Consider the following 6,856-nt stretch of genomic DNA (forward strand, 5'->3'; position numbering starts at 1 on the left):
GCGACACTTCTCTCAGAAGATCCATTCATAGCCTCAGTGCTGCGACACTTCTCTCAGAAGATCCATTCACAGCCTCAGTGCTGTGTTACTTTTCTCAGGAGATCCATTCACAGCCTCAGTGCTACGTCATTTCTCTGAAGAGATCCATTCACAGCCTCAGTGCTACGTCACTTCTCTCAGGAGATCCATTCACAGCCTCAGTGCTACGTCACTTCTCTCAAGAGATCCATTCACAGCCTCAGTGCTACGTCATTTCTCTCAGGAGATCCATTCACAGCCTCAGTGCTACGTCACTTCTCTCAGGAGATCCATTCACAGCCTCAGTGCTACGTCACTTCTCTCAGGAGATCCATTCACAGCCTCAGTGCTACGTCACTTCTCTCAAGAGATCCATTCACAGCCTCAGTGCTACATCACTTCTCTCAGGAGATCCATTCACAGCCTCAGTGCTATGTCACTTCTCTCAGGAGATCCATTCACATCCTCAGTGCTACATCACTTCTCAGGAGATCCATTCATAGCCTCAGTGCTGCGACACTTCTCTCAGAAGATCCATTCATAGCCTCAGTGCTGCGACACTTCTCTCAGAAGATCCATTCACAGCCTCAGTGCTGTGTCACTTTTCTCAGGAGATCCATTCACAGCCTCAGTGATGTGTCACTTCTCAGGAGATCCATTCATAGCCTCAGTGCTACGTCATTTCTCTCAAGAGATCCATTCACAGCCTCACTGCTACGTCATTTCTCTCAAGAGATCCATTCACAGCCTCACTGCTACGTCATTTCTCTCAGGAGATCCATTCACAGCCTCAGTGCTACGTCATTTCTCTCAAGAGATCCATTCACAGCCTCACTGCTATGTCATTTCTCTCAGGAGTTCCATTCATAGCCTCAGTGCTACGTCATTTCTCTCAAGAGATCCATTCACAGCCTCAGTGCTGTGTCACTTCTCTCAGGAGATCCATTCACAGCCTCAGTGCTACATCATTTCTTTCAGGAGATCCATTCACAGTCTCAGTGCTACGTCACTTCTCTCAGGAGTTCCATTCACAGCCTCAGTGCTACATCACTTCTCTCAAGAGATCCATTCACAGCCTCAGTGCTACGTCACTTCTCTCAGGAGTTCCATTCACAGCCTCAGTGCTACGTCATTTCTCTCAAGAGATCCATTCACAGCCTCAGTGCTACGTCACTTCTCTCAAGAGATCCATTCACAGTCTCAGTGCTACGTCACTTCTCTCAAGAGATCCATTCACAGCCTCAGTGCTACGTCATTTCTCTCAGGAGATCCATTCACAGTCTCAGTGCTATGACACTTCTCTCAGGAGATCCATTCATAGCCTCAGTGCTACGTCACTTCTCTCAGGAGATCCATTCACAGCCTCAGTGCTACGTCACTTCTCTCAGGAGATCCATTCACAGCCTCAGTGCTACGTCATTTCTCTCAAGAGATCCATTCACAGCCTCAGTGCTACGTCACTTCTCTCAGGAGATCCATTCACAGCCTCAGTGCTACGTCACTTCTCTCAGGAGATCCATTCACAGCATCAGTGCTACGTCACTTCTCAGGAGATCCATTCACAGCCTCAGTGCTACGTCACTTCTCTCAGAAGATCCATTCACAGCCTCAGTGCTATGTCACTTCTCTCAGGAGATCCATTCACAGCCTCAGTGCTATGTCACTTCTCTCAGGAGATCCATTCACAGCCTCACTGCTACGTCATTTCCCTCAGGAGATCCATTCACAGCCTCAGTGCTATGTCATTTCTCTCAGGAGATCCATTCACAGCCTCAGTGCTACGTCACTTCTCTCAAGAGATCCATTCACAGCCTCAGTGCTACGTCACTTCTCTCAGGAGATCCATTCACAGCATCAGTGCTACGTCACTTCTCAGGAGATCCATTCACAGCCTCAGTGCTACGTCACTTCTCTCAGGAGATCCATTCACAGCCTCAGTGCTATGTCACTTCTCTCAGGAGATCCATTCACAGCCTCAGTGCTACGTCACTTCTCTCAGGAGATCCATTCACAGCCTCAGTGCTATGTCATTTCTCTCAGGAGATCCATTCACAGCCTCAGTGCTACGTCATTTCTCTCAAGAGATCCATTCACAGCCTCAGTGCTACGTCATTTCTCTCAGGAGATCCATTCACAGCCTCAGTGCTATGTCATTTCTCTCAAGAGATCCATTCACAGCCTCACTGCTATGTCATTTCTCTCAGGAGATCCATTCACAGCCTCAGTGCTACGTCATTTCTCTCAAGAGATCCATTCACAGCCTCAGTGCTATGTCACTTCTCTCAGGAGATCCATTCACAGCCTCAGTGCTACATCACTTCTCTCAGGAGATCCATTCACAGCCTCAGTGCTGTGTCACTTCTCTTAGGAGATCCATGCACAGTATATGCTTGTGTGGGGTCTCCATTCCACATTGCATTTACAAATCTGCTAATTAAAATCATGTTTCATTAAATATTGTGTCACGTGTCTTGATCTCCTGAATAAATAATCATCAATAGAGAAGCTTTCTGAACATAAACTAGACAGTCTGAATCGAATATCATGAAGAGGAAGTGCCCCTTACCTCAGCTAAAACGGCATCTCTGATTTGCGGGGAGTCAGGATCACGTCCCTTTGGTACTGTTATATAAATCCTCACCACCCTCCTTTCCCCTGTGTTGACAAACCCAACCATTCACATGCAATGGATTAGAAAGGGTGCAGGCTACTGTGACTCTGTCACTATATACAAAACAGGGCTGACTGCAGCTCACACCCCTGCTTCATCTGTGTCCTTTTTGCTGTTAGCTGTGAATCCCACTGAACTGAACTGAACTGGCTGCAGTCAATAGCATGCCTCTGTGCTATACAGTGCCCTGCTTCACACTGCAGTGTAGATACAGCCAAGAAGAAGTATTTGTTCCAATTAGGCACTTCGAGATCTGCAGAAGAGGGTCTCTTGGTAATTCCAAGAACCCGATAAGGAAAACCTACGGAACAAGCTCCTCCGCTTTGGAACTCCTGCTGGGTCTGATTTAATAGAATAATAATAATCATAATAATCATAATCTCATAATCATAAGTCTCCTTGTCTTTCCTTTCATTGAAAGGGCTCAGTGCAGTTAGTGACTGGGTTCTACACATCAGAGAATCCATTTGTAATGGATCTCCTCCCAGAAGCTTATGAGTTAACAATCCTGACATCAGCATGAGACCCAGAGTAAATACTGTAGTGATCTCGGATTTCTACACAGTACCAATTATATACCAATTACCTCTGGAACAGAGAAAGTAGACTCTCTCTGTGCAGCTCCTATCATCCCAGAAGCCCGGGGCTCTTCCTGGTGCGTTCCCATTCATGCTGACACAGGCGTCCTGTGCATTCTGGAGGTCTGGTTCACCACTATCCCAGCTCTGGAATGAAGAGGGGTCTCCATTAGACCACTTCCATCGCTGTGAGCTGTTCTCTCTATACAAACCGATCCAGACAGCCTCATCTGCTCTGAATATAACAGTGAGCATATTGAGAGCCTCCTGCTCCTCCGGACTGCGTATGCTGGCCAGCTCGGAGCCCTCATCTCTACAGTGCTGCTGGGCATCAGTCCAGGACTTCAATTCCTTTACCAAATAATATCCCTTCAGGGCAGAGCTGGCTCTCTCTGACACTAAAGAGAAAACAGAGTATAGTGAAGGTGGGGGATACCCTCTCATAAATACTGCTCTTAATCATTACAGTGTTTTTACTTTAGAAATATGTGCTACAGTATTTGCACTGGATAATATCTGCACACAAGAGAACTGCTGACTTGGTTGATTTCTCCTATTTGATTTATAACATATTTGTACCCCAGCTATGCATTCTACAGCTATACATTACAGTGTATTACACTTATTGCATTGTGTACAGTAGCCTGTTGCTGGCATATCATTATTGTCACTATCATTGTGAGTGTTTTGTTGTATTTCTTTGTAACATATTGAATGTTGTATCTTTATATAAATACAAATAAGCCTAATTTCTGATCTTGCTCGGCTGCTAGTAATCTGTGATTTTTTATTTTATTAATGTAATAAAAGGATTTGATATTTTCCTGGATGATGTTCAAAGTAACAAACTAGTATTCCTTGGTGTGAAATTCACAGAATTGTAGAATATTATTATTATTTCTCTCCCCTGTGCTGTTAAAACATAAAGCCCTTTACATTATACCACGTCAGTGATGCGTGAAGTACAGCACTCACACAGCCAGCACAACTGACAACTCTGGAGGAACACACAGACCAATAGACCTGCATAACCCATAACCCATTATCATCCCACCAGCAGAGGTCAGCAGTGCATCACACAGCACTGCCTGTAACATCTGTGAAAGGGTCAGACTGAGGCAGGTAGAGTGGCGAGCCTGGTGTTCGTGAATGGGAGTGAAGCATAGCAATGACCCTGGGAATGGGAACTTTCTGTCACTGCTGGAGCCACAGCAGGACAGCTTAGAGGAGCCAGCACCTGCACCAGCCCTCCTCTTTCAATAGGATTTACTGAAGAGCAGAGAGCAGCTTACAGACAGGTAGAACAGGAGGATAGGGAGTGGAAAGAGAGGGTCCTTACAGACAGGGGTAGAACAGGAGGATAGGGAGTGGAAAGACAGGGTCCTTACAGACAGGGGTAGAACAGGAGGATAGGGAGTGGAAAGAGAGGGTCCTTACAGACAGGGGTAGAACAGGAGGGTAGGGAGTGGAAAGACAGGGTCCTTACAGACAGGGGTAGAACAGGAGGATAGGGAGTGGAAAGAGAGGGTCCTTACAGAGGGGTAGAACAGGAGGATAGGGAGTGGAAAGACAGGGTCCTTACAGACAGGGGTAGAACAGGAGGATAGGGAGTGGAAAGAGAGGGTCCTTACAGACAGGGGTAGAACAGGAGGGTAGGGAGTGGAAAGAGAGGGTCCTTACAGACAGGGGTAGAACAGGAGGATAGGGAGTGGAAAGACAGGGTCCTTACAGACAGGGGTAGAACAGGAGGATAGGGAGTGGAAAGACAGGGTCCTTACAGACAGGGGTAGAACAGGAGGATAGGGAGTGGAAAGACAGGGTCCTTACAGACAGGGGTAGAACAGGAGGGTAGGGAGTGGAAAGACAGGGTCCTTACAGACAGGGGTAGAACAGGAGGATAGGGAGTGGAAAGACAGGGTCCTTACAGACAGGGGTAGAACAGGAGGATAGGGAGTGGAAAGACAGGGTCCTTACAGACAGGGGTAGAACAGGAGGATAGGGAGTGGAAAGACAGGGTCCTTACAGACAGGGGTAGAACAGGAGGATAGGGAGTGGAAAGACAGGGTCCTTACAGACAGGGGTAGAACAGGAGGGTAGGGAGTGGAAAGACAGGGTCCTTACAGACAGGGGTAGAACAGGAGGATAGGGAGTGGAAAGACAGGGTCCTTACAGACAGGGGTAGAACAGGAGGGTAGGGAGTGGAAAGACAGGGTCCTTACAGACAGGGGTAGAACAGGAGGATAGGGAGTGGAAAGACAGGGTCCTTACAGACAGGGGTAGAACAGGAGGGTAGGGAGTGGAAAGAGAGGGTCCTTACAGACAGGGGTAGAACAGGAGGGTAGGGAGTGGAAAGACAGGGTCCTTACAGACAGGGGTAGAACAGGAGGATAGGGAGTGGAAAGAGAGGGTCCTTACAGACAGGGGTAGAACAGGAGGATAGGGAGTGGAAAGACAGGGTCCTTACAGACAGGGGTAGAACAGGAGGGTAGGGAGTGGAAAGACAGGGTCCTTACAGACAGGGGTAGAACAGGAGGATAGGGAGTGGAAAGACAGGGTCCTTACAGACAGGGGTAGAACAGGAGGATAGGGAGTGGAAAGACAGGGTCCTTACAGACAGGGGTAGAACAGGAGGGTAGGGAGTGGAAAGACAGGGTCCTTACAGACAGGGGTAGAACAGGAGGGTAGGGAGTGGAAAGACAGAGTCCTTACAGACAGGGGTAGAACAGGAGGATAGGGAGTGGAAAGACAGGGTCCTTACAGACAGGGGTAGAACAGGAGGGTAGGGAGTGGAAAGACAGAGTCCTTACAGACAGGGGTAGAACAGGAGGATAGGGAGTGGAAAGACAGGGTCCTTACAGACAGGGGTAGAACAGGAGGGTAGGGAGTGGAAAGACAAGGTCCTTACAGACAGGGGTAGAACAGGAGGATAGGGAGTGGAAAGACAGGGTTCTTACAGACAGGGGTAGAACAGGAGGATAGGGAGTGCAAAGAGAGGGTCCTTACTTTTCTGGCATATGAAAAATAAAGAAGAAGAAGATGTACGACCAAGCCATTGATTTTGATTTGCTGCAGCATACAGATCAGAGGCCAGTGGATGCTGATACCAGTTCAGGTACATGAAATAATCTCCATTGGACCAGTGCCATTGCTGGCTGGTGTTGTTTCTAAACAGCCCGATCCAAACTCTCTCTGTCTGGACATCTTGCACAGCAGTGTTTATCTTCTCCATTTCTTGTGCACTGTGAATGCTGACCAGGTCTGTGTAGTGTTCTCTGCAGTAGCTCTGAGCTTCACTCCAGGTTTTATTTATCTTCACTAAGAGTGGTTCACTCACTGTGACCTGGACCAGGCTGATAGCTGGGGAAAGAATCACAAGTTACTGTCTCACAGCACCATCAGGGACAGGCATGCGGAGAGTAGCAGATAGAACACTAGTTACTGTCTCACAGCACCATCAGGGACAGGCATGCAGAGAGTAGCAGATAGGACACAAGTTACTGTCTCACAGCACCATCAGGGACAGGCATGCAGAGAGTAGCAGATAGGACACAAGTTACTGTCTCACAGCACCATCAGGGACAGGCATGCA

Source organism: Polyodon spathula, chromosome 8 (assembly GCF_017654505.1).
Source record: "Polyodon spathula isolate WHYD16114869_AA chromosome 8, ASM1765450v1, whole genome shotgun sequence".
In the NCBI taxonomy this organism is placed as follows: domain Eukaryota; kingdom Metazoa; phylum Chordata; class Actinopteri; order Acipenseriformes; family Polyodontidae; genus Polyodon; species Polyodon spathula.